The sequence below is a fragment of the Monodelphis domestica genome, chromosome 2 (genome assembly GCF_027887165.1).
Source record: "Monodelphis domestica isolate mMonDom1 chromosome 2, mMonDom1.pri, whole genome shotgun sequence".
NCBI lineage: Eukaryota > Metazoa > Chordata > Mammalia > Didelphimorphia > Didelphidae > Monodelphis > Monodelphis domestica.
In genome coordinates, this window is record NC_077228.1 from 542,809,489 (window position 1) to 542,837,034 (window position 27,546).

Sequence of the window (27,546 nt, forward strand, 5' to 3'; positions counted from 1 at the left end):
ACTTTAAGCAGCTGGAGAAAGCCCTTCAAAGTGTGTGTCCACTGGAAACGTGTCAGGGTACTCTAGTCCCCAAACCCAACTACCAAATGGAAACAGTAGACAAGAGCCATTTGAAGGATTTTCGGGGGGACACAAATACGCTTATTGGCCTTGTAAATGCCACAGAGATACGAGCACGAATGAACAAATCCACACAACACCGGGGAAAGGCCAATTTGAAGAGAGAAAGCCGGACCTACTATGGGGACCCCACAGATTGCTTAAAGTCTCCAGGGGGATAAAGGAGGAGGGAATGGCAAGAAGGAAGAGAGGTAACAGCAGAGCAGCAGGCCTCAAGCATCCAGGGCTAACTATCGAATAAATGTCTTCTGGAGAACTAAGGAAAGGAAAGGAAAGGGAGGGACGGAAAGAACTGTGTGTGTGCTACTCCTTAATGGCAATCCTAATAGTGGAGTGATGAAGGAAATCTCAAAGCACGAACCTGGGCCAGAGGAAACGGGAGCGAGGACTAACGGTGACCAAAGGAGGATGGAGGAGGATTCACCCTGGAGAGGGGAGGAGCGGGAGGCTCATTGCTGCATACTCACATGGAGGCAGGAGCATCCAGCTCTACAGGTCTCATTGGGGGATGGGGAGAGGGACTAAGCATTTGTACTCAACCACAACGCGCCAGGAGGCCATGTTCTCTAGAACAGTGGTCGGCTTCCGTGGCTAACATCCTGCCTCTGGAGATCCCGATGGCAGGCAGCAGCCATAAGCCCCATGGCAAGTAAGGAGAAAGACCAAAAGGTGAGGCCAGGGGACAGAATCCAACTACAATCTGATGCACGACTTTGTTTCAACCACAGGCTAACGCACACCTACCCATCACTTCCCGCATGAATTGGCCATTATAAGAGTAAGAGTCAACAAAAGATGAGATGATGGATGGAGCAAGATAGGAAAATGCAGTAACAGAAATTGGTCAAAAGAGGGAACTCAAACTAAGTGCTTCAGAAGCCTTAATTCCACAAGGAACCGAAAGGGATAAAAGAAGGAATTAAAAAGTACACGGATCACAAATCAAGTAACATTGGCACAGAATAGGCCAAGGAAACGAGAATTGAGGACCAAACAAGACTTTTTCAAGAAAGTCACAGAAATAATTGGGAAAAGGATCCGGGGAAAGAGAAGAGAATGGATTTGGGGAACTAACCATTTAACAATGGGGTTAGGGCGGGGGAGAGGAATCAGTGTTTAGTAAAACTTCAAAATTAGGAAAAGAGTCAACAAACAGGAAGGAGAGATCGAGTGGGGAAATGGAGGCAATGATTGCATCAAAGCAGATGAAATAAAACTTATTATAGTGACTTAAAAGAGGAAGGGGTTGGGATTCCAGGAAATATTAGAGATATGATGGAGGAAAACTAGTTCTTTTAACTTTAAATGAGAATGGATAAAACAATCCAATAAAAAGAGTGACAGATTGGATGAGATACAAAACCCCACAATCGATTGCTTAAAAGAAACATTTTAAAAGCAAAAACATACAGAAAATGGAACAGAATTTACTATGTGTATTAGGTGAGTTGTTTAAAAAGCAAGAGATGCAATTATGCTATAGAAAAAGCAAAAATAAAACTTCACAATATAAACAAGGAAACGGCATTATGTTTAAATCAATCATAGAAGAAAATACAATATAAAGATTAAACGTACATTCTCCAAGTGGCATTATCATCTCAATTCATAAATGAAAACAACTGAGTTGCAAAAAGATATAAATAGTAACATACTAGCAGGAGGCCTTAATGCCAATCTTTCAGAATTAGACATGTCTAACAGAAAAATTAAAAAGTGCAGAGAACTGAAAAAAATAAAGAATTTAGAGCTAAAAGAAGTATGATGTCTTCTCAATGGGATAATAAAATAATATGCACACTTTTAAAAAGCACTACATTGAATTTTTACAAAAATTGACCATGAAGACCATGAAGGGTGTGGAGAATTTCAAATAAATGTAAAAAGGTAAAAATACTAAATATCTCCTTTACATAGCACACTATTCAATAAAATATGCATCAATTTGGGGAGAATAAAAATCAAAACATATCTAAAAGGAGACAATAAGATCCTAAATAATGAGTAGATTAAAGAACAAATCATATAAGAGTTGATACTTATATGAAAGACAATGACAATGATGAGAAAGCAACTCAAAATTTCTGGCATACAACTAAAGAAGTCCTCATGGGAAAATGTATACCTCTAAAAATATACATTAATGGAATAAAAAAAAACAAAGAGTATCAATAAATTAAATATGAATTTCAAAAAGCAAGAATCAAACCCAAAATAGTGCAAAAGAAAGAATACTGAAAAATAAGGGAAATAAATTAATTTGAAACCAAAAATCCTAAAAAAGAAAATAAAAATAAAAACTATTTGAAGGGACTAACATAACTAATAAACTTTAACCAAGTCATTAGAATGAAAGCAAATAAATTTAAATTAAGTTAAATTTAAATTTAAAATTTAAAAATAAGTTAAAATTTAAAAAAAGAATATTTTGTGATCACTGATTTCTTTTCTAGACATTCACTCACCAACTTTTCCAATAATATCTTTGAGTATTTTGTCAGGATTTCACTAATTTATCATTCACATGATCATGCAAGTTAAGTGATCATGCTATTTTTAAAAATCCTTCCATTAAATGCCTTTCTTTAGTCCTAGGGTACCTCTGTTGGTTTTCCACAATCTCAGCAATCACATCTGTTAGTTCTTGCATTCCCTGTGAATAAAGTCTATTTGAGTCCAGTGGCTTAAAGTGAACAAAGACACCTAGATGGTCTCTGAATATCTTATATATTAACTTCCTGGTGAGGCAGGGGAAGATGAGAAGAAAGAATACAGATCTTTCATTTGTTTTCATTTCTAAAGGCCAAAGTTGTGATCATGCCTACACAATCTTAGCTTGTGTAACAAAATAATGTAAATGACTTTGAAGCTTCTGAGTTTGCGTCTTGATCTTCCCTGCGCCATAGTAGCTTTTTATGGTCAGGTTCTTCTTTGTTATCATTTTCTCCAACTATTTCCTGAATTTTAACTTTATGTTAATGTTGAGCTATGTTTCCAGGGTAGAGATAGCACTGTCTCAAACTTCAACTTTTTTGGCATTGCTTTCAAAGCTAGTTCAAGGCATTTGTAAGTTTTTGATACTTCCAAGGTGGATCCAAAGAGAGGTACGTCACTGTTCTACTGGCCTGTGCTACGGTCTTTACCTAGGAAGGGACCTTGTTCCCCTGCAGGCACAAGCTCTAGTGCTCTCTTTTGACTTGAAATTCCCTTCTCCCTTGTGGGAGAAGCCCTTCTGGGCTGCTCTCCTATCTGAGTCCAGACTTCTCCTACTGACCTCCTAAGTTGTCTTGGGCTGGAAAAAAATCTCACCTTGATCTTTTGTTGGCTTTGCCACTATAGAATTAGATCTGAAGTATTATTTCAAATATATTAAGAGGGGACTATTGAGAGAGCTCAGGCTGGGCTGCTGCCTCTTCTCTGCTCTCTTGGCTTTGCCACACACCCCGCCTCCAGATTCCAGCAATGGGGATGGTCACAACTGACTATTCCATTTTCTTTCCTTCGTCATTATTGCAGCCGGAACATCTACAGCTTTATCCTTAAATGACTTAAATCTTTTCTAAACATGCCAAACTTGTAAAAATGAATACATTACAGGCCAATTCAAGTCCAGTCCAATTCAGTCAAATCCAGTAAACAGGCATTAAGTCTCCTACATGTAAAGCACTGTGTTAGCTAACCATAAAAAGATTTTTAAATCCTCTAAGAGTCATCTAAGCATCCCCAGGGCCATTTTATGTTAGTGTGTGGGCAGAGGGGAAGACATCACCCGCACCACTGGAAAGTGAGGGTAAGAGTTCTGGTGGAAGAGTCTGCAGCAGCAAGGTCATTCATGGGAGCGGTTATCGAGCGATTTTCCCAAGTGTTTCATAGTATCTAAAAAATCACGGTACCACGAGGAGAATAAGCGTCTTCATCTTTGTGGCAGGCCCTTTGTTAAACACTTTTACACATACTGTCTCATTTGATCCTCACAATGACCCTGTCAGGTAGGTGCTTTTTATTATCTCCATTTTATAGTTGAGGACATTCTGGCAGATAAAGGTAAAGTGATTTGTCCAGGGCTACAAGTATAGTCAGCTAGTCAGTGCTGGAAGTCATATTTGAACTTGGGTTTTATGGATCTCTGACCCAATGCTCTGTCCACAACACCACCAGCTGCCAGAAATGAGTCATAGAGATTCAAGAGAGAAACCAGTTACTGGAGTAAGGAGTCTCTCCCTATTCGACAAAAACTGCTGGAAACACTAGCTAGCAATATGGTGGAAATTAAGGGTAGAGCATCATCCTACACCATCAAAGCTCCAAATGGATACATGGCAAATAGAAAAGGAAATATGTCTACGCATCACATTCGTCATTTCTTAGGACACAGTAAGAGTCCATCAGGGTCAGGTGCCCCAACCAGAGGAAATCTTTACTTCCATTTTGTTCTGCTTTTTAAAAAGTGCTGCTAGAAGTCCTTTGTCTTTTTGGCACTGATTTTCTTGGTTTACATTAGTGGTGATGGGATATCTGGGTCACAGAGCATGTATGAACACTTTTGTCACTTTATTTGCATAACTCCAGATTGCTTTCCAGACTGGTTGGACGAATCCACAGATTCACTAACCATGTAGTAGTGCGGCCAACTTTCTCAAACTCTCTGTTACAGACTGTTTCCATCTTTGGTTGACTTATCCAACTTGCTGGGGGAAGGGTGGGAGGGGAAGCCTCACATGATCTTTGATTTGTAGTTTCGGGTATTAGTGCCCTCGGGCAATGTTGCATGTGGTCCTTAGCTTCTTTTACCTGGGGGTGAGGTGGGCAATAGCAAAGCCAAGAGGGCCGAAAAGAGGCTGCAGCTTAGCGGATCTCTCCCAACATTCCATTCTAAATCAGCTTAAAAATCACATCTAAAATCAGATTCTGCCATCACAAGGCTTCTTTTGAGGGTTGTTTTTTTATAAGCTTTGACTTATTTGCTGTCAGAAATGACTTGTTTTTTCATCATGATTTGTCAAATTTATATGAAAAATACAATAAAATAATGGATAGACAAAATCAGTGAATAAAACTTATTGACAAAAAAGAGAACAAAACCAGGCCCTGATGATGCCCTCAGACAGACCCAGGGAAAATAACAGAGAGACACACGTAAACTCGGAACCAAGAAAACCATCCACTCTACCTGAAATGGCATCCTCTTTGGTCCCAGTCAAACAGCCACCTCCAGAGGGCCTGATCTAGACATCCAGAGGACGGGGCCAAATTTCACGAGCCAAGTTTTCAGGAAAACTGAAAGAAAAGGATGAGAAGTGAAGGTGTGAAGCCCCTCTGCCTCCAGGTCACCGGTAAGTAGCTACGGGCATGTGCACTGAGCATCGCATTCCCAGGACCCACCAGTAAAACTCGGGATGATGCAGGCCGAGGAGCTACCACCAAGGACATCAAACCCAACTCCCTCACTTCCCAAGAAAGGAAACTGAGGCCACACATTTCCCGAGTCACACAGGTTGCAACCATTAGATGCGGGCGCCGAGCTTTGCCGTCTGTCTCTCTGCTTCCCACCGCGCTGACCCAGTCACCGGAAACTCTGCGCTGCTGTCAGGCCCTCTTCCCCTCCCTCAGCTTATGCCAAACAGCCACAAACTTCAAAGGGAGCTTTAGACACGGAGAGAGCTGGGCGCTGGCCTCTACATTTGGGGGGGTTCTCTTCACGCTGGCAAGGACATAGTTCTCCACCTGCAGGGAAATGGAGTCTCCCTAAAGGATCATGAACTCCAGGAATCCCAGCGGTTCTCCTTCCTGAGTTCAGTCTGGCCTCAGACATTTACTGGCTGTGTGACTCTGGGCAAGTCACTGACCCCTCAGGGCTAGCCTGTGAAATGAGATAGAGAAGGAAATGGCGAAGCACTCTCGTATCTTTGCCATGAAAACCCAGGTAGGGCCGTGGGGAGTCAGACCCCGCTGACAGAGAACTCAAGCCCACTGTGTTTATTCGTGGTATCGTTGCCCTACATCCGTCCCTAGTTCTGCTTCCTGTCTGGCCCACTTGGCAGCAGGGGATTTCCTCTTTGATCCAATGGGTCTGGCCTCCTGCTTGTGTCTAGCGCTTGGCTCTGGGCCTTCTCTGCCTCCCGGGCCTGGGAGGCGCCCCTTCTCCACTCCATCAGTGGCCACTGTGGCTTCTTACATCACGCTAAAAGACACGGATTTTCGCTTTTGTTTGCTTATATATCGACATATTACCAACCACACGTCATAACCGGTTTCCACAGGCATCGTCCTAAGGGATAGGACTGGACGTGTCTCCCTCCCTCCCTTCCTTCCCCCTCCGGGTGCTGGCAGGTGACTCAACAGGGTTGTACACGGACTATCAGGCAAAACGCATTTCCGTGTGGTTCACTTTGCACATGAGTAATCTTGCAAAACCAGAGCCCAACCCCAAATGACCAAAGGAAACTCATCGGCTTTCGAGGGTCGTCCGACTCCCCGCGTTCGTCCTCTGCCCCAAGTCCCTCAGAAGCATCCCGGATCATCGGACTGCCGATAACGGCCACGTCGATTGCGCTCGGTCATCCCACAGCATGGCTGTTCCTCTGCACCCAAAGCCGTGTTCCTGAGCCCCGACCGTGAGAGCAAAGGAAGGGCAGCCTCGGACCGTCTGTCGGCCTGAGTGGCGCCATGTGGGATGGCTCCATTTCGGGGTGCTGCGGCCCCTCGATGCATCTTCTTCTCCCCTGGGCCTTGTGCAAAGACAACGGGGACCAGCAGAGCCCTCCCTGGTCCCAGGCTGCCGGGCCATTGACGGAGCAGGAGAGGAGCAGGGAAAGCCTCTGTCGTGACCGGGCTTTGGTGGACTGAGAAGTGGCTCAAGTTCAGTGAAAGCCCATCGCAGAGTTCCCGGCTGCTCGTTGCTGCGTCCAAGGACGCTTCTCCCTGCTGGGCTTACAACGATGGATGAACCATGCAGGGGCCAACTCCGAAGCAGGCACGGAGCTGAAGGAAAGCCGAAGCTCAACAGCCCCCGCTCTCGAGGCTCTTCCATTCCAGCCGGGGAGCCGACAGCCCACGAGGAAACACACAGAATAGAGGCGACGGGGTGGGAGGAGGGACGCTAGAAGGGTTGGTGCGCTGGCAGGAACCCCCAAACACGTCCGGCTGGGGAAGGGACTCGGAAGGAGAGATTCTGCGAGGCAGTCGGGAATTAGGAGGCCCCCCAGGCATCAGGACCAGCCAGCACAAAGGCAGGGAGAGAGGAGACGGAAGCGGTGCCACACTGGAGGAGCCACAAGAAATCTACGTGGACAGCTACGAGGAGGGAAGTGATGGAGAAAGAGGCTGGAAAGGCCTGGAAGGCGGAGGGAAGGCTTTGGAGTGCAAAGCCCGTCAGCTGCATAGTGAAGCCCAAGGTCACTGGAGGGGGAGCCTGGGGAGAATGAAGGAAGAGCTTCCTCTAGGAGGTGGGCCAAAGCCAAGCCAGAACTTCCCGATCCTCAGCGAGCACACTCTGGGTCCCACCACTGGACCTGGAAGCAAGCATGGCGGGGCCTGGAAGCCTCTGCAGGTACAAAATGTAAAGGCTGTCCAGTCTGTGCTCCCAACGCCCAGGGCTGGAGCGAGCTGCATTCTGTTCTCAGCCCCCACGTTTGGGGGCCCGAGGGGGCCCTCCGGAAGCCGTGCTCCAATTTCCCAATGGGGAGGGCAGGCGCTTTTCTCTGAAGATGGATGACAAGCCAGCCTAAACTAATTGTCCAAAAGGGTGCAGCGTTACCACCAGGTCCCTGGCTGGGCTCACAGGGCTGGGGACTGTCAGAGGAAATTGAGTTTGACTTGCAAGGGCACAAATCTGATCAGAATCATTAAGGGAGAGTCACTGGGAGCTCCTTCTTGGATCCTAATTAACTTGGAGGGTTGTTGGAGCCCATCCCACAGGCAGAGCTTCGCCTTCTCCCTCCCCCATCTTCTTCCAAGTCTCCCCTGATCTCTGAGAAATGGAGACGCTAGTTTTGGTCCAGTTGGTCAGATTATTTGTTCCGTTTGGGTTTTGCTTTGCCTTTTGGGTAGAGGAGGCAAAAGAAAGGAAATGGCGCGGAGTGTCTAAAAAGATTTCAAATTCCCCACACGTTGATTGACTATCGAGCTCAGCAGCCCTCTGAATTTTACAGAACAATAATTCTTGGTATTTTGCTGGGATTTCCAACGTCTCCCCTGAATCTCGGAGCAAAATCAGGCCAATTATTTCTATGCGCAGAAAGGCCGAGCCATTGACTGTTGCAAATGCTCCGTGGCTTGGGGGGATTCAGCCTTCTACTCCCCCATTCCCTGGTATTCCTTAATTTCCCAGTCCTCCCTCCCCTAGCTATGGCCGTCCCACTGGGGCTCTATTTCTGCATTCCCCAGTGCTGCAGGACACAGCAGTCGGGAAGCCCAGCCAGAACTTGCTCGGGGTGGTGATCGAGGCAGCCTATGGAGGTGAGATGAGCCGGGCCCTGCCAAAGGCCGGCCACCCATCTCACATTGGAGGAGGAAAAGTCACCCGCCGCCTCCTTCATCTAGGATGGAATCGCCACGCTCTGCCCCCTCCTCACATGGCTCCACTTGGCTAAAGGAGGAGAAAAGACCTTGGGAATTGTGCATAGCCCATGAAATTCAAAATGGAATCCTTTGGCGAGCCAGCTAGCTCCAATATTCTCAGGATGGCAGCGCAGGGGCTGCACGGAAGTGACTGTCTGCTGCAGAGAGGGCATGCTTTGAAGGCAGTCTGGCTCTGATTATAGACTGCATGCCAGGAAAAGCTCCAGGCCGCAGTGTTCCTGCCTGTTACAGGAAAACAGCCTGACACGGGCAGATCTGAGGACAGAAACTACGAGGCTGTTTCTTGTCCCTATGAGGGTAGGAGGACAGAATGCCACGGGACCCTCCTAACAGTCAGATGAGGAAATGCAGGTTCGGCAGACGTGGTGGCAAGGTCTGTTGGTCACAATTCTCACCGTCCCTGCATGGGGCTGACAGTCCCACCTCCCGCCCAGACTGAAGCTGCCCACCGAGGGGGCTGTTCCAGGGCACCTGGGAAATGGAGATGGAGGGGTGGGTGTGGGAGACAGAAGGTGTGCAGCCAGGGGAGGGGAGAGCTGGGAAGGGAGGGCCCAGCCTCTGCAGGGCTGTAGGCTGGTCCTGGAGGTGAGAGCTCAGGGACCAGGCTCATGCCAGTGGGAAAAGCCCATTAGTGTCTGGATGGAGGGCAGACCACAGCCAGGAAGACCCCTCCAAGAGATCCCTGGATGAAGACACACCACACGGCCGCAGACGCACAGAGGCAAGCGGGAGGGAGGAGTCGACAGATGGCCAGGCACAGGGCAGCAATGGGGAAGAAAGGAAGAGGCAAGGCTTGGGGAGATGAGCTCGGTGTAGACGTGAATTGAAAATGTCTCCGAGATGTCCAAGTCAAGGCGGGCGACGGCTGGTGCAAACAGCCCCGAGGAAAGAGCGGATGGCCGGGGCTCTAACCCCTGCGCCTCGCTGCCTTTCCTCACACTCCGCCTGGATCTCCAGGAATCAGATCTGGGCCCGCCGGAAGACACCGCCACAGAGCGCTGCTCCAGCCCTGCTCGCTCCCCTCTCGGGCCACGGGCCTGGGCGGGGCGTTCTCGTGGGGGCTTGGCCCCGGCCCATGGGCTCCTCTCCCTGACCTCCTCGGGAAGCAAGAAGAGGAGGCGGACGGGCAGAAGGGCGAAGGCGCCGCTTTCATGTGAGTCAGGACAAAACTTTCCTCCGGCGGAATGAGCTGCCCCGAGATTGTCGTGAAGGGAGCGAGGCGGCTCGAGGAGAGAGTCCTGCGCCTGAACACGTTTCTGTCTCGTGCTCATCCGACGGTCAGGGATGGCAGCGACCGTCGAGCCTGGCCTTCTGGGACGCCCTTCCAAGAGTGGGAAGAACAAGCGTCTGCGGCTCCCTGCGCGGCACCCCCAAGCGCATGGAGGGGAGCCGGCTCTCCCCCAAGATGCATGCTGGGCCTTCCCAAGATGCCGTCGGGACTTGCTACTGGTGGAGCCCACGAACACTAGAGGGCAGCAGAGCCCCACGCACTGGAGCCCAGGAAGGGGATGGACGTCCAGAGGCAGCCTTCTGAAGGGAACCGGCCGGCCTCTCCCGACAGTCTCGGCCACAGCCCCCCTCCTGGTCCTCCCCCAGACCCGTGGCCTGACCACGTGGGGCTCCCTACATCCTGCCCAGGGCCCCACAGGGACTCGCCACTGCCCACTCAGTGTTTGTTCCCTTTACCACACTGCCTGGGGCTGGATTCTAGTTCCGACAGAACTGGACATCATGCGAGTGCCGAGGACTAGACAATGGGGTTAGTTAAGTGACTTGTCCAGGGTCACCCAGCTGGGAAGTGTCTGAGGCCAGACTGGAACCCAGGACCTCCCGTCTCCAGGCCTGGCTCTCCCTCCACGGAGCCCCCAGCTGCCCCTTGACCTCATAGAGTTGTCAAGAAAGCATGTGAAAACGGTCCGGCCTGGTGGTGCGGAGCCTACCCGCAGGGCCCTCTTGGAATGCCCGGCTGCTGGGGGCTCCGTGGAGAAGATGCTCCACTCCGCCACGCACCGGGTGGGGGGCTCTGCTGACCCGCAAGCCCGCTCGCCCAGAGAGAGGTCCCCGTCTCGCGGAGGCCAGGATGCCCCAGCCGGCCCCCGCGCCCCCACATAGCGGATGGACGCTCCCCCAAGTCAGACGGGATGGCGCAGACCAGCGGAGTCCACCCGCCCCCCGAATCCCGTGAGCTCTGCTGTCTCTGCCGCTGGACGTGAGCGCGAGAGAAGCCCCGATCTGGCGGCTGCGGATCTTTCCTGTTCGGGCCCTTTGCTCGGGTGCCATCACTGGGCTCGGGCGCCTCTGATCGCTGTGACCGTCTCAGCGCCGGGCTGGTCCCGACCAAAGCTGCCGAAGCGCCCCATTCAGCCAAACGCCCGCCAAAGAGCCGCTCCAGACCCGGGCCCGACCCGGCACCCACGGGGCCTCTCTGGGCCAGCTCGGGCCACAGCAGATGGGTGGCTCAGTGGACAAGGAGCAGCCGGACCGGCAAGCGCACGGGCCCTCCTGGAGCCCGGCATCCTCCTCCCTGGAGGGGTCGTGCCCACTTCCAGAGCTGGCGGAGGAAACCGAGGCCCGGAGAGGGCCGGGGACTTGCCCAGGGGCGCACGAGCTTCCCACCTGGCGTCGGCGTCCGGGAGGACCCCCGTCCCACGGCCCTTCCTGCCAGCCGAGCTCCTACAGCTGGCACCGAGCTGGCCCGGCCTCAAGAAGTCCCCGGCCCGTTTAAGCGGACGTCACCAGAGACCTCTTGAGGGTGAGGGTTGTCCCGCAGCAGCAAAGCCCTGGGAAGGGGCTCCCCGTCAGGATCGCAGATCAGTCTGGAAGAGCCCTCCCGGAGCAGGGAGACCAGCCAAGGGAAGGGACTTGCCCACGGCCACGCGGGGTGTGGATGGAGACCAGCCAAGGGAAGGGACTTGCCCACGGCCACGCGGGGTGTGGATGGAGACCAGCCAAGGGAAGGGACTTGCCCACGGCCACGCGGGGTGTGGATGGAGACCAGCCAAGGGAAGGGACTTGCCCACGGCCACGCGGGGTGTGGATGGAGACCAGCCAAGGGAAGGGACTTGCCCACGGCCACGCGGGGTGTGGATGGAGACCAGCCAAGGGAAGGGACTTGCCCAAGGCCACGCGGGGAGCACGCGGCAGAGGCGGGGTGTGGACGTAGCTGCTCTGCTTCTGGCCCAGAGATCTCCTCTCCCTGCACTCGCCGACTTCTGTCTCTGAGGTCTCCAGGGGGAGGCTGAGGAGGCCTGGTCAGATCTGGCTCCGTCGGGCCCTGGAAGTTCCTCATCAGTCTGAGCCTCGGTGAGTGTCTGACTCTGTGAGCACCCCTGAGAGCCACAAGCGCGCAGCTCCGTCTACTCCGGAAGACGCGAGTCAAGCTCGCGTGTACACAGGTGGGGCTGGTTTTGCCGTAAGCCGTGGCCTCCGGAGAGCGCTGCAGAAACGGGCCTGCCTGTGGCACTCGCAGGCGGGGAGCTGCGGTTTGTCCTCAGGAGGCTCCTCCGGAGAAGACGGCAGAGCCAGTCGGGGCAGCAGGACCCCCAGCTGTACCGTGGCCATCCCAGCCGCTGGGAAAGCGCCGCGGCGGCGCCCATCCAGTGCTCAGCCAGGCAGTGCCCGCTGGAGCCCCTCCTGTGGCCCCCCGCCCCCTGGGTGCTCCCCCGGGCCGCGGGCAATCCTGGGCATCGAGGACTTCGGCTCCCCGACGAGCAGGCCACAAGGCCCTGCTTTTTGGAGCTCGCTAGCAGGTTGGGCGTTCTCGGCTTCACGCCAGCAACACTCGGGCGAGACGCGGCCCCGGGCGTGATTCACTCGCAGCCTCCCGCGGCCTCCTCCGCTTTCCGGATAGCCCCCACCCTGAAGCCTCCCAGGACTCCCACATCTGGGGATGCTGGAGGGCCTTTGGGCCTCTGCCTCAACAGGAAATCGCTCCCCGCCAGTGTCCAGCCTCTGCCTGACGGCCTCCTGGAAGGGGAAGCTCCCGCGTCTCCACGGTCCCTTCCGCACCGGGACGGCTCTCCCTTTTGAGAGGCTTTTCCCCGCTTTGAGTCTCAGCCTGCCTCAGGGCACGTCCCGACCCTGGTTCTCAGACCTGCCCCTGGGCTCCCTCTTCTGCACGAGAGGCCGCCCAATGTCCGAAGGCAGCAGTGGGTCCCAGTCGCCCTCCAACATGGTCTTTCCTGGCCAAGGCTGACCGCCTCAACCCGTGCTGCTATGGGAGGAGCTCAAGGCCCTTCGGCACCCTGGCAGCCTCCTCCAGGCAGCCTCTGACTTGGCAGCGCCCTTTCTAGGCTAGGGCAGTCGGGGCGGAGCATAACTCGAGGTGCCAGACCCCCCCCCCCGGATGATGACGCCCCTCCTGCAGCCCCTCGGCCTGCTGGCTTCCTTCTTTGTACGTGCTTGGTGCCGTAGAATTCTAGTTTTACGGGAACAAAGGAACTTGCTCCCTCCCAGAATCCAGAAGGGAATGGCTCAGAGAAGGCGCCATGGAGATGCCTGCAGAAACCTCACACTGCCCCGAAAGATCCAGGGTGAACTCTGGGCTGCAGTGAAATTGAACTGTGGGGGGCTGTAACACATCTATCTTGTACGATACTCTTATGCCCAAGGGGCTGCCCCCAATTGGCTTTTTGTCGATGAGACTCACAATCATTGCTTTGCTCTCTTGACCTTTTATCCACAAATTAGTGTAATTTATGAGTTGATGATGTTTACAAGATCCATTGGGGAGACTAGTCTTCCAAAGGATCTCAGGGGGGATGGTGCCATTAGAGTCTGTTACCCTAAAAACGACAATCCCAAGTAAAAACTACAATTCCCAAACCCCACTCCCTTCCTGCCATTACATGCTGACATAGACAGGATATAGATTGGTGGAGTTCCGTGTCTAGCCCTCTTTTCCTTCCTGTTGGCAGCTTTGGTGGAGCGGGCATTTTGGTGCCCGCTAGTAACATGGTTCTATTTTGTCAGATGATGAACTTTATAAAAATAATACTTAAATTTACCTCTTACAAGGGCCAGCATTCAGGGCGGCCCATCCCACAGCCAGCACCTGCCCGGCCCAGGCCGATTCTTAATGCACGGGGCTGGTGGATTGATCCCACTATTGACTCATCGCTCACAGTCCACTAACCCCCAGGGCCCTTTTCAGACAAGCTTGCTATTTCTTCCCTCTCTTATGCTCTCAGGATTGATTTCTGAAAGCCAAATGGAAGGCTCGGCGTTTCTCCCCGTTCGATTTCTTTGCATTAAGATGAGCCAGCCAGCATTTCAGGGTCAGGCCATAACACCAGCCTAAAAAACAAGCCTGTTAACCAACTGCAAGAGAGAGTCTCCCCGTCCGTGCCCATGTTTCTCACTAGCTGTGCACATCACGAAATGATTAGGGCTGGGATAATGATCTGATTGTCTGAATGCATGAATGAACTTTCCCCCGTGGGGTGGTGGCTGCCGTTTAATGGAAAGGGAAGGACTCTTGGAAGTGGACTGATCAGTCTGGGATAGCTCGGTGCTGCCTGTGGAAGGTCCCATCAGTCCTTTTCTAGGAGAGCCCCCAAGGGCCTCGCAAAGCCTCGGCTTCTGGTCATTCTCTCACGTGACAGGGCACTAAGTTGCTACATAAGTCTACTCTTGCCGTGGCTCTCCTCTCCCTTTTGCTCTCATAGGAAGATAAGAAGATCAACAGGAACGTTTCCTGTCAGTCCCTTCCTTTCCCAGAAGACTCCAGGAGACTTTCTGGCCTCCCCATCAATCTGCAGCCCTTGTTCCTCTATTTTCTTCACTATTTCTCTAGCAGACTAGCTCAAGCAACCCTCACTCCATTCTCTAGACTTGGGGGTCAGGCAGTCCCATTTCCCTGCTGTATAGACTGTAGGTGGCCACGATCACATGGTCAGCTAACCAAGAGAAGCACCAAACGAGCAATACCAAGAAACACTCACTAACTTTAAGACGCCCCAGATGAAAGCAATAGCACTCCGGGCCAGTTGTCAATGCACAGACTGCTCCCCCTCTCCCCAGAGGCAATCCAAGGAGTCCTACATCCATCCGGAATGACTAGCACGGCACACATACAGTTTTCACTGACTTTTAGATGGCTCTCGGCGATGGAACTGTATCGGATCCAAACACAAAGTCACCTAAAAGTAGTATCAGATCCAGAGCTGTTGTTTTTAATTGTCTTCATGTGGTTTTCTGAGCCAAAAGATGCTAATGGGGAAACCTGGTATCACGGGGGAAGGGGCTGAACATTATTTTGTAGCTCAGAAACGTTGGGCATTTTCCAGTCTAGCCCATCTGGAAAGGAATCGTGATAACGTACAACAAATGCCCTTCCAGACAGCTTGAAGACTTCCCAGGGAGGAGATTCGTGGCCTCTTGAAGTCCTCTTCTCTAATGGAGCACTTGAGACCACCAGCACTGAGCACCGACTGGACTTTCCCCTCCGTGCCACAATGCCCAAGTTACTTCCGAGACATCCAACCCAATGGAACAGGTCTCTGTCTCAGCACACACCGAATAAAAATGAGCCAAATGCTGTCAAGTGCTATCAGCATTGGGAGACTCCCGCCCCCACCCCAGGCTCCAGGATCTTCTGCCTCATTGTGCGTCTTACATTTCTCTTGTGTCTTTGTTCAAGCCCTGCCTACAGCTGGAGTGTGCCAGCCCCCCCATTCTCTTTCCTGAGGCCGTAGCTCCAATGTGGCCTCCCTCACAAACCCTTCCCTGACTCACTCCCACCCCCAGTGGTTGGACACCATCTTTTCTCCCTTGATCATCTTCCAATAAATGGTCCGAACATCTGGAGCCACAAAGACAAAGCTTCTGGCATTTCTGTCTGTCGGTTGGTCTGTCGGTCAGTCTGTCTGTCTGTCTGTCGGTCTGTCTGTCAGTTGGTCTGTCTGTCTGTCTGTCTGTCAGTCTGTCGGTCGGTCGGTCAGCTGGTCTGTCGGTCTGTCTGTCAGTCAGTCAGTCTGTCTGTCAGTTGGTCTGTCTGTCTGTCTGTCAGTCTGTCGGTCGGTCTGTCAGTCTGTCGGTCGGTCGGTCAGTCTGTCGGTCTGTCTGTCAGTCGGTCTGTCGGTCTGTCGGTCGGTCTGTCTGTCAGTCGGTCTGTCTGTCTGTTGGTCTGTCTGTCTGTCTGTCGGTCAGTCTGTCTGTCAGTTGGTCTGTCGGTCTGTCGGTCTGTCAGTCTGTCGGTCTGTCTGTCAGTTGGTCTGTCTGTCTGTCTGTCAGTTGGTCTGTCTGTCTGTCTGTCAGTCTGTCGGTCGGTCTGTCAGTCGGTCTGTCTGTCTGTCTGTCAGTCGGTCTGTCTGTCTGTCTGTCAGTTGGTCTGTTGGTCTGTCTGTCAGTCTGTCGGTCTGTCTGTCAGTCTGTCTGTCGGTCTGTCAGTCTGTCAGTCTGTCGGTCTGTCTGTCAGTCTGTCGGTCTGTCTGTCAGTCTGTCTGTCGGTCTGTCAGTCTGTCAGTCTGTCGGTCTGTCTGTCAGTCGGTCAGTTGGTCTGTCTGCTGTCAGCCCTCCCTCCCCGCCTCTGGAGTTTGGGACGGAATGGGCACAGAGCTTCTAAGGCGTCGGTGAGTCAGAGCTCCTTTTCTGCAGACGATGATTCCTGGCAGCCTGCTTTACTCATGTTTCCCCAGCCACGGCCTTTACAGGAAGGACCCGAGTGCTAAGTAGTGCTCAGCAACTTGGGATCATTATCTGGGGATCCTTGACTGGAGACAAGCCAGGCAGCAGATATACAGTAAAGAGTATTTAAGACATACCGAGTCTACGGTAAGCAGGACCCTAGACAAGGCTGATTAGCCCTACTTGAAATTTCCTGCTTGCAGAAGGATTAGACTAATCACTTGGGCTGTATCTGGAGGAAGGGAATAAGCATGGATTAGCCCCCCTCTGTGCCAGATACTGTACCAAGCGCTTCACAATATTATCTCATTTGCTCTTCACCGCAACCCTGGGAAGTAGGTGCTATTATTATCCCTGAATTTAAAGATGAGACACCGAGGCAGACGGGGCTAGTCAGTCGCTGAGGCGGGATTTGAACACGTGTCTTCTTTGACCCCAGACCCAGTGCTCTCCAGCAAATGATCGCTATGACTGAATCTGAGAAATAACAAAAGACTGGACTGAGGCAACGAGCTCATTTCAAACTAGGCTGTCTAGTCTCAAGAAGGGTGTCTGAGGACACCCCGAAGGCCCAAGCGGCAGCATTCAATGGGGCAAAGGAAACGGATGGTAGGGCGAGAATGGCTATTTCAAAGGAAAAGGATGACGACTGCTTGCGATGATTTCCAGTTTGAGTTCACCTTCGCACCTAGGGGAAACTGTAGTAAATTCGCCCCCCCCCATGCCCCAAGCCTTCTGGCGTCATTCAGGGCCCCCCCAGCCTACACATCCAATCCCTGCCTTCACCGGCTCCTGAGCTGACGTCCCCTGCAGTCCTGCCCATTCATCGGGCTTCCCACTCCCAGAGCAGAAGTGGCATTGCCCCCCAACTCACCCTTCTGGCTAAGGGCCCTAGTCTAGCGGCCCAATCGAGGCGGGGATTAGCCAGGCCCGGATTGCCGAGCCAGAGCGGCCACCATCCTCGGCGATCCCTGCGGGGCCAAGCTCACGCTGGGGTGGCCCCCTGGTGCTCGTCTCAGTGAAGGCCTGTCCTTTTCACTTACTCTCGCCAGGGCACCCGAGAGCGTGGGAGGGAACATTGGGCCTGGCAGGGTCCCCTGGGCTAGGCGGGGCACAGCCTGATCAGTCGTGCTTCCCAGAAAAGGACCGGAGAGCTCTGCCAGAGTGAAGCAAAGCAGGCACCTCTGAGGGCCTTTCCAACTGCGGCTGAATCGATGATGCTGGCGGCACCCTTCAGACTGTGGCCAGCTCTCAGACACGGCTCTTCTCTTGGAAGCCGGTGGGGTGGGGGTGGGGGGAGGGCTTCGGGGGGGGACACCAACCTGGCAACGGAGAGCCCTCCTGCCTGTGGAATGAAGCCTGTTAAGGGAAACGGGCCGAGCCCTCACGTGTGTGCGTGCTTACTGGATGTGAAAACCACCCCGGGCTGTTTCTACGGAATGGTGCACAGTAGGCACTTCACAAACCCACATCCCTCTTCCTCCTTTCCAGTCTACTGGAATGATGGACAAAAGAGAAAGCTGGGCCCAGAGAAGGGAGCGGCTTCTCCAAGGTCACAAAACCACAGAGACTACAAAGGAGGGCTGATCTTCGGCCAGTTTCCTTCCGGCTTCCCCCCCTCCCCATACTTCTTGCTCCCCATTTCCGTGCTGTTGTCTAATACCGATGCCACCCTGCTACATGGGACTTCTTCCCTCCTCCTCCCCGAAAGACCTATTGATTTCCTCAACGGCTCCGGCTTCGCTCCTTCCCGAGACAGCTGTCCCAGCTCTCGCAAACCTCCGACACTGGATCTGCCTCAGGGTCACCTTGCAGATCAAGTGGCCGTTGTCCCAGCCTTCCACGTGGTCTAAGCAGGCCCTGATAACTCTCTGAAAAGTCCTGGGGTATGGTGGGGGCGGGAGAATGGCGGGGGGGGGGGGAGTTGGACGTTTGCCCTGAGAGGAGAAGGAATAGCAGGGGATGGCAGAGTGAGCTCGGGAGCATCCGTGTCCCAATGTGAGTCCTGCTTCCCAGAAAGGGGTCACTGGACGTGCCTGGACAAAGGAAGCAGCCCAAGGCTATTTTGAGGGAGCCACCCAGATGCAGCCATTCAGGCCCTGCTGACCCTTGTCGCCAGGGCAGTGGAGGCACAGAGTGGAGTTGTTTCTGAGCACAAAGATCCGGGGATCTACAAAAGCGAGCCATTCATTTCTGGGCTTCCACCGCCCACTAACACCTAACATCTTCCCCTGAATGGGCATCTCCTGTTAACACACATGAAACAGAAGAAGAGAATGGAGGGTGAGTGGAGAGGGTGGTGGTGGAAGAGTCCCAACAGAGTCCGCTGTTGCTGTTTGTTGAGGGCTTGGGCCAGAAAGAAGCTAAATATAAAGCAGAGACGCCACCTTCCTTGGAGCTCGAGCAAGGCAGGAAGGGGTGGGGAGGAGAAGCGCTAATGTTCCCTGTCCATTTGCTCTTGAGATGCCTGCCAGGCTGGATCGATTTCCCCAGTCCCATGTGAGTCTGCTCCAAGAGCCGCCTCAGCCTAATGGCCGCATCTTCTTCCCTTCCCTTCCCTTCCCTCCAGCCTGAGCTACCCTTCAGGCTAATTCCCTTTAAGTGAATTGAAGGTGCAGCTGCTCTCCATCAGGGTGGATGGCAGAAGGAGCGAAGAATCAACGAGGAGCTCCATGCATTTGGGATTCCAGATGGAGACCTGAGAAGAAGGCAGCTGAGCAGATCTGGTTAGCCAGAGCAGAGAGACCCAGCCCAGACCAGCAGAAGAGGCCTGGCGCTGACCACAGTGCTGAAACCAGAGCAGAGAGACCCAGACCAGACCAGCAGAAGAAGCCTGGCGCTGACCACAGTGCTGAAACCAGATCTGGTTAGCCAGAGCAGAGAGACCCAGACCAGCAGCAGAAGAAGAAGCCTGGCGCTGACCACAGTGCTGAAACCAGAGCAGAGAGACCCAGACCAGACCAGCAGAAGAAGCCTGGCGCTGACCACAGTGCTGAAACCAGAGCAGAGAGACCCAGACCAGCAGCAGAAGAGGCCTGGCGCTGACCACAGTGCTGAAATCATCCACTAAGCCCCTCCTAGCAGCCTTGGTTCTCCTCTGGAAGAAACAAGCCCTTAGAGACTGAGCAATCTCTCTGTCTCCGGAGGTTGAAAAAGGCAGCACAAAGACAGACTGTGCTTGGCCTGGAGGGGGACCAGAGGATGAGGTCATTCCTCAGCGGCTGCCCAGGTATTCAGGAAACAAGAGACATTGAAAATCAACCTGGCGGGAACAGTCTTTTCTGGAGGTGCAGCCTGAGTGCATGGAGGCATATCAGGAGGGAGCATTTTCATCTCCTTTTAGCGTTTGCAATTGCCCTGTAGACATTATCTCATTTGCATCTCTGTACAACCAAGGGGCGTGTGTGTGTGTGTGTGTGTGTGTGTCTGTGTGTGTGCGCGCACAGTCTTATGAAGCCTCTGGATCCTTTCTCCGAATGACATTTTTAAATTCATAACATAAAGCACATGGAATTACCAGATAAATCTACTGCCCTGAAATACAGTTATAAGGGGGGAAATTTCAAAGAAAACCCCTCAGCACTCAGGTCAAGAATTCGGCCACTAGAGGCACTAAGGTCTCCGTTTTACAGATGAGGAAGTAGGCTCAAGAATACAGATATTCCAATATAGATAAGGCTGAAAAAAGACCTCCTAGGCCAAACAGTCCAATCTTCCCATTTTACAGTGAGCAAGTTGAGTTTAAGTGACTTAACCAAGGTCACACACACCATTGGTCTCTGATTCCAAAGCCAGACCTCTTAGAACTGAATGACAATGGCGAAATGGTTTGCTTCTGGCCGTGTGCCTGTTATGTGTCAGAGGTGGGTTTAGAGCCCAGGCCTGTGAGACTTCAAGGCAGACTACCTTGTTGTGATACCTCAAAGTGTCTCTGTGGCGGCAATGGCCAATCTACAGGAGGTGAAGTGAAAAACCAGAGGCTCACGCATCCCACATGTGAAGGGCCCCCTCCCTAGCCATCTGGTCCAATGTGCACCTGATCAACATTCCTCTCTACAACAGCCAATCCATGTGAAGAAGAGGCTGGAGGCTGGCCAACAACTAGAAAAGGGCAGCTTCTCAATGTACTCGAATCTGCCCTGATAATCAAGGAAGGGCACAAAGCAAGATGGAAAGATCTTGAGATGAGATCTTGGATGCGGTCAGCAAACCTCATACTCTGTGCCCAGAGACTGAAGTCATGTTTTGAAAAAGAAAAAGAGAAGAAAAGTACCAAGAACAGACAGACACAACCTTTCTGGCAGCAGCAGCAGCAGCAGAAGTGATTTGATTAGGTTTCCAGAACGGGGGAGCAGAGTGAGGGGTGGGAAATATAAGGGTGAGAGACCAAGGCAGGTGACAAGACAAGGTGGCTGGGTAATAAAACAAAGCATGGCTAGGGCTGGATCAGATCTGGAGGACCATGTGATGGACGTACCCATCCAAATAGAGGAGGGAGCTAGAGTTCTGGAGATGAAAGGGCCGAGTCATCCAGGACATGGTCTCTAATTCTGCAAGCAAGGGGGGCTGGCAGAGAAAACGGTTGAGAGTAAAGTGGCACCAAAGAGTCGTTCAGTGGGTTATCACAGCTTCCTTGGAAAGCAGAATACTTTGAGGCCACGTGAGAGAGCAAATGGTGGACTGGTGGCAAGGAAAATCAAAGTCTCCTGGCTGAGCCGAGCTCCTGCATGGGCCATGAGAGGGAGATGAGAGGCTTCCCTTTGTCGCGGCGCTTCAAAGGCAATGCACTGCTCAGGGGAGCGCCGGATTAGCAATGTAGAAGTGGACAGAACTGCTCCACTCACCAAGGCAAAGAAGAGGGAGGCCAGAGGTCCCAGGAGCTGGCGTGAGGACGGCGGGAGCGAGTTCTGGGTCCACTAGAAAGTGAAGGGGATGGAACCAAGGTGGTGTCAGGCTCGGGAAGACCCTAAAGCTGAGCTCTTCTTAGACCACAGGCCTTCATGCAGAAGTGACTGACTAGGCCAGCATAATGCCTGCCGCATAGTAGGTGCGCATAGCACGTGAAGCCAATGCTAAAGTCTTCCTTATAGAAGATCGGCGATGGAAGGGGCCTTCACGTAGTAATAGTCAGAACTGCAGGGGGCTGATCAGGGTCACAGATGTAGAGCTATAAGGGACCTTGGGGGCTGTCTAATCTGCCTCCTCACTTTATAGAGGGAGGGGTGAGGATCATACGATCATGGTGCTAGAGTTGGAAGGGATCTTGGAAATTACTGAGTTGAGTGCTTTCATTTTACAGAAAGGAAAGTTCAGCTGTGGTGAGCTCAAGTGACTAGCCCAAGGTGACACAGTGAGTAAGCATCTGAGGTGTGACTTGAACTCAGACCCCAGAGTCAGGACTCTCATTGCACCAGGTCATTTCCCACAGTTCCCCTAGCCCTTAAGCCAGATCTAGAATTCAATGGGGGTGAATGGGAAGGCTATCTGGGCCACATCAGTGTGGGCTTGACGTCTCAGGGAGCAGTGGGAATGTGGCTGTGTGGGGTCTGGTGTGGCGGGTCAGACTGTGAGGGGTTGGACGAGGTGCAGAAGGCACCAGACTTTTCAGCCTTTGCTCTCTCTACATGGACAAAGAGCTGCTCGTGATCAGTCTGCTTTTCTGTGGGCAAACACACGGTGCTGCTACTCCTTTCACCTTCCGCTGAGAGGAGAGGACCATAACCGTTGCTTCGACGGGCCTCAGAGCAGGAAAGGATGGCTGAAAACCTGACTCCGCTTGGCCCAGGTTCCCGGAGGGAGGCCCCGATTCCTGACAGATTCTTTCCTTTGCTGGGGAAAGAGCCTTTTTAGTATTCAACCCCTTCAAGAAGAGCAGACGCTGGCAAAGTAGATATCGATGTATTTCTGAAGATTTGCAGGCATGGGAGTCCCTTGAACCAGAAGAGAAAAGCAGCTGTGTGGCATAATAGACTATAGAATTGGAAGACCCGAGTTCAAATCCTGCCTCAGACACTAGCTATGGGCCTCTGGAAGGTCACTTAACTTTTCAGCCTCAGTTTCTTCATCTGTAAAATAGAGATGTTGATAAAGTGCACTGCAAACTGCAAAGTGCTGGATAAACGTCATGGATCATTCTTGTTGTTTATTAATGAGTCTGCCACTAGAGGCGATCGCCCCTGACTACATGTAAAATAGAACTATTGCGGTCCAAACGATTTGTTCTTCTCTAATGAATGTCTTTTCTTTTAACAATAGGTGCATAAAGGAGCCACGCGACTGGAAAGGGAGGTGGGAGAGCTCGCGTGATCATGACTTTCTATTTGGAGGTGAAAGGAATCTAAAAGGTCATTTAGGTTCAGCCTCCCTCTCATTTCCCACCTCCTTGGCAGTACAGACCGTCTCATCCCAGCACCAAGCAGGGAGCAGGCACTCAGAAACCACTGACTGAACGACGGGCATAATTCAGAAAAAGAGCAAGCGATTTGCCCAGTCACGGGCTGGCATGTAGCCGTCTCCTATTGAGAATGAGCTACAAGAGATGGACCGAACCGGGATAGGAGGAGGAGGAGGAGGAGGAGGAGGAGGAGGAGGAGGAGGAGAGGGAAGAGAAGGAGGAGGAGGAAGGGGGGAGGGGTAGGAGGGGGGAGGAGGAGGGGGAGGAGGAGAGGGGAGGGGGAGGAGCTCCTTTTCCCCTGAAGGAAGCAGAGCCCCGGGGAGGCCAGGCCCGGACCCATGCATCCCATGCATTCTGTGCCTTTGACTTCAAGCTTGGGCATTACTGGGCACTGTGGCTGCCGTGGCGACATTTAGGGTTCTGATTTTGCCTAATAAAAGTGATTGGCCCTCTCCTGTGCCATCCCCAAAATAGCTGAACTAATCAAAGGGTCCTCACTTTGGCTCTAACATAAGATGCAGAAGACCAAGTCTTTGGGATGTCTGAGTAGGGACTCATCGCAAACTATTCATCTGGAATAAAGCCTGCCCTCGACTTTTCCCCATGATGCTAGTTATCTGACATTGCCTGGGAGGCTGGAAGATCGCCTTCCCTTCCACATACTGTCCAGAGCATTTTCTGGAGTAAATTCGTGTGGCATTTGGCAAAATCGTCCTGGCTTAATCCCATCCCAATCGGTGAGCCATTTTAGCACTTGGGGTAAGGGGAGGTGCCGAGCCAGGAGCCATTACGGTTGAGTGAATAACCTAACTTAAGGAGCAGAAGGAAGGATCAACTCATTGAGCAGGACAAAAACACCTGATAGAGACAGAGAGCTTCTTCCAATCTTTCTTTGCTCCTGTTTGAGCCTCAACCCTGTTTGTGACTTCCTGGAAAATCTGTATCATTAGGACCCGTTACCCCTTGCTTCTGATGGCCCACCCAACCTGTCTAACTATCTACAAGGGGAATTTTATTCACCAAACTAGATCTTTGAGATTTGAGTTAAAGAAATATGCCATCTCACCCAAGCCCATGGATCCTTTAGGACTCAGACTGGCCCATTAGCTTGATTTACCCCTCCACCAATTCTTCAAAAGTTCATGATTCTGGGTAAACATGGCGGCAATCTGAACATGGCTTACTTACTCTCCAGCACACACCGACAAGGACTACCCGAAAAGACCTTAAGAATCATTCTCAGAGGAGTGGAGGTGCATGGGATTGGGGCTTTTCAAGTCTATAAGAGGGTGAAAGGGCTTCCACCCAAACACGAGCTGATCCACTCTCCCCGACCTCCACCTACAGAGCCAGAGCCAGCACACGCCAAGACAAACAAGCAAGGGGCACCTCTGGAGTGAGTAGGGAGCACCTCTGGGTCCTTGGGAGCTGACTAGGACAGCAGGGGACTCATCCCTGAAGGCAGCTAGACCAGAAACCCAGGTGGGCAGGAGAGCGCAGACCCTGAGCACCCCTGGGAGAGTGGCACCAAGAAGAGCTGCAAAGGACTGCAGAGAATCAAGAGCTTGCATAAGGCAAAATCCTTACTCCTTAACTCCATACACAGAAAACTTGGCCAGCTGACTCAGATTTTTGACTAAAGAGGGAAGGGAAAACACCAAGGAAAATGGCTAATCATGCACAGGAGCCTCAAAATCCTTCCAAAAAACCTAAAAAGAAGGCTGTGACCCTCGAGAATTTTTACAGAGGAAAAACCCAGGCTACAGAGGAAATACTAGACAAAACTCAAACAAAGGCAAAACAAACAAACAACAACAACAACAACAAAAACTGGAATTCTCCATAAGACCTGTAAGAATATCAAATGGAGCTTATAAAAAAGATGGAAGTCTTCTGGAAAGAGAAGTGGGAAATGGTTCAAAAAAATGAAGAAATCATAGCTGAATACCAAAAGATTAAAGAAGAAATCCAAAAGATTTTAACAGAAAACCAGGCCTTAAGGATCAGAATTGAGCAACTGGAAACCAATGATCTTGCAAAACAGCAAGAATTAATAAAGCAAAGTCAAAAGACTGACAAAATAGAATAAGGCATAAAATATCTCACTGACAAGGTGCCATATCAGGAAAACAGAAAGACAATTTGAGAATCACTGATCTACCTGAAAACCCAGAAGTAAACAGAAATCTTGACACCATACTACAACAGATCATCCAAGAAAACTGCCCTGAGGTTCTGGAACAAGGGGGGAAATAGACATTGAAAGAGTTCATAGAACACCCTCTACAATAAACCCAAAAAAACCAACTCCCAGAAATGTAATTGCCAAATTCCAGAGCTTTCAAGCTAAGGAGAAAATTCTACAAGAAGCCAAAAAGAAACAATTCAGATACCAAGGAGCACCAATCAGGATCACACAAGGCCTGGCAGCTTCCACATTAAAAGACTGCAAGGCCTGGAACACTATATTCAGAAAGGCAAGAGAACTGGGTCTTCAACCAAGAATCACCTATCCATCAAAATTGACTATATACTTCCAGGGGAAAGTATGGGCATTCAACAAAATAGAAGATTTTCAAGTATTTGTAAGGAAAAGACCAGAACTAAGTGGAAAGTTTGATATCCAAACCCAAAGATCAAGAGGAACATGAAAAGGTAAATATTAAAGAAAGGGAAAAGGAGAAAAATGTTTTTCTTTTTTTTATTCAAATGCTCTTCTTTAAGGGCTACAATTAGATCAAATTATATATATACATATATATTAATATATGGGGAAAATGTTATTTGTAACTCTCAAAAATGTTTTCATCATTATAGTAAATAGAATAATCATTCATAAGAAAAGATTAGGGCATTAAAGGATATAAAATGATTTGGGAAAAGGGTGAGGGGGAATCGATGATGGTACTAAGAGATACCTGAAGAAATAAAATAAATAGAATAATCTTTGTCACACAAAGATACACATGGGAAGGGGAGGGGAAGAATACTCTTATAAGAGGGAGAGGAAGAGAGTGCTAATAAGTAATACTTGAATATTACTCTCAGTGGGGATCTTGAAGTCGATCTTATCCTACAGGGTAAGGAAGAAGGGAAAACTAAGGGGGGGAGGGAGCTCAAAAAAGGGATGGAAGAAGAGGGAGGAGGGAACTTAACAGACCCTAAAAAACAAGAAAGGAACATAAAGGGAGGGTCCAGAAAGGGAAGCATATCAAGGGAGGGGAATAGGGAGATTGACTAAAAGTAAACCACTGTTTTTAAAGGATATAGCAAAAGAAGAAAGGTCAGAACTAGGAGAGGATATCAAAATGCTAGGGAATTCAAAAGTGACAACCATAACTTTGAACATGAATGGCATGAACTCATCCATAAAATGTAGACAAATAGGAAAGTGGATTAGAATCCAGAATCCTACCATATGTTGTCTACAAGAAACACAGATGAGGTGAGTCGATACTCACAAGGTCAGAATTAAAGGTTGGAGCAAGACCTATTGGGCCTCAACTGACAGAAAGAAGGCAGGAGTTGCAATCATGATATCTGACAAAGCCAAAGTAAGAATAGACCTGATTAAAGGGGATAGGGAAGGTAAATACATCCTAATAAAAGGCAGTATAGACAATTAGGAAATAACACTAATTAACATGTATGCACCAAATTGTATAGCACCCAAATTTCTAATGGAGAAACTAGTGGAATTGAAGGAGGAAATAGATAGTAAAACTATACTAGTGGGAGACCTGAACCTACCACTATCAAATTTAAATAAATCAAATCAAAAAATAAATAAGAAAAAGGTAAAAGAGGTGAATGAAATCTTAGAAAAACTAGAGTTAGTAGATATATGGCAAAAAATAAATAGGGTCAAAAAGAAATACACCTTCTTTTCAGCAGCACATGGCACATTCACAAAGATTGAACATATACTAGATCATAAAAACATGGCATACAACTGCAGAAAAACAGAAATAATAAATGCAACCTTTTCAATAAAAATAATGATCAGTAAGGGTACATGGAGAGCTAAATCAAAAAGTAATTGGAAATTAAATAATATGATTCTCTAAAATTGACTAGTCAGAGAACAAATCATAGAAACAATTAATAATTTCATTAAAGAAAATTACAATGATGAGACATCTTTTCAAACTCTATGGGATGCAGCCAAAGAAGTATTCAGGGGGAATTTATATCCTTGAGTTCATATATTTACAAATTAGGAAGAGCAGAGATCAATGAATTGGACATGCAAATCAAAAAACTTGAAAGTGAGCAAATTAACAACCCCCAAAAGAAAACTAAATTAGAGATCCTAAAAATTAAGGGAGAAATTGATAAAATCGAAAGTGATAGAACTATTGAACTAATAAAAAAGACTAGAAGCTGGTATTTTGAAAAAAACAAACAAAATAGATAAAATATTGGTCAATCTAATAAAAAAGAGGAAAGAAGAAAATCAAATTAACAGTATTAGGGATGAAAAGGGAGAACTCACCTCCAATGAAGAGGAAATTAAGGCAATCATTAAAAACTATTATGCCCAATTCTATGGCAATAAATATGTCAATCTAGGTGATATGGATCAATATTTACAAATATATAAACTGCCTAGATTAACAGAAGAAGATATAGAATTCTTAAACAATCCCATATCAGAAAAAGAAATTGAACAGGCCATCAAAGAACTCCCTAAGGAAAAAAATCCCCAGGGTCTAATGGATTCACAAGTGAATTCTATCAAACATTCAAAGAACAGCTAATCCCAATACTATACAAACTATTTGACACAATAAGCAAAGAGGGAGTTCTATCAAATTCATTTTACA

At 50.1% G+C, this 27,546-nt stretch overlaps 1 protein-coding gene across 13 annotated transcripts in view; it reads right to left on the reverse strand.

Annotated features, from left to right (window-relative positions):
• PCBP3 (poly(rC) binding protein 3) overlaps positions 1-27,546 on the reverse strand; it is a 240,162-nt gene that overhangs the window by 106,156 nt on the left and 106,460 nt on the right. For all 13 annotated transcript variants that reach the window (XM_056814568.1, XM_056814564.1, XM_056814574.1 and 10 more), the window contains exon 2: positions 5,291-5,397. The gene's annotated coding sequence lies outside the window, so the exon portion shown is untranslated. The remainder of the gene's footprint in view (positions 1-5,290; positions 5,398-27,546) is intronic.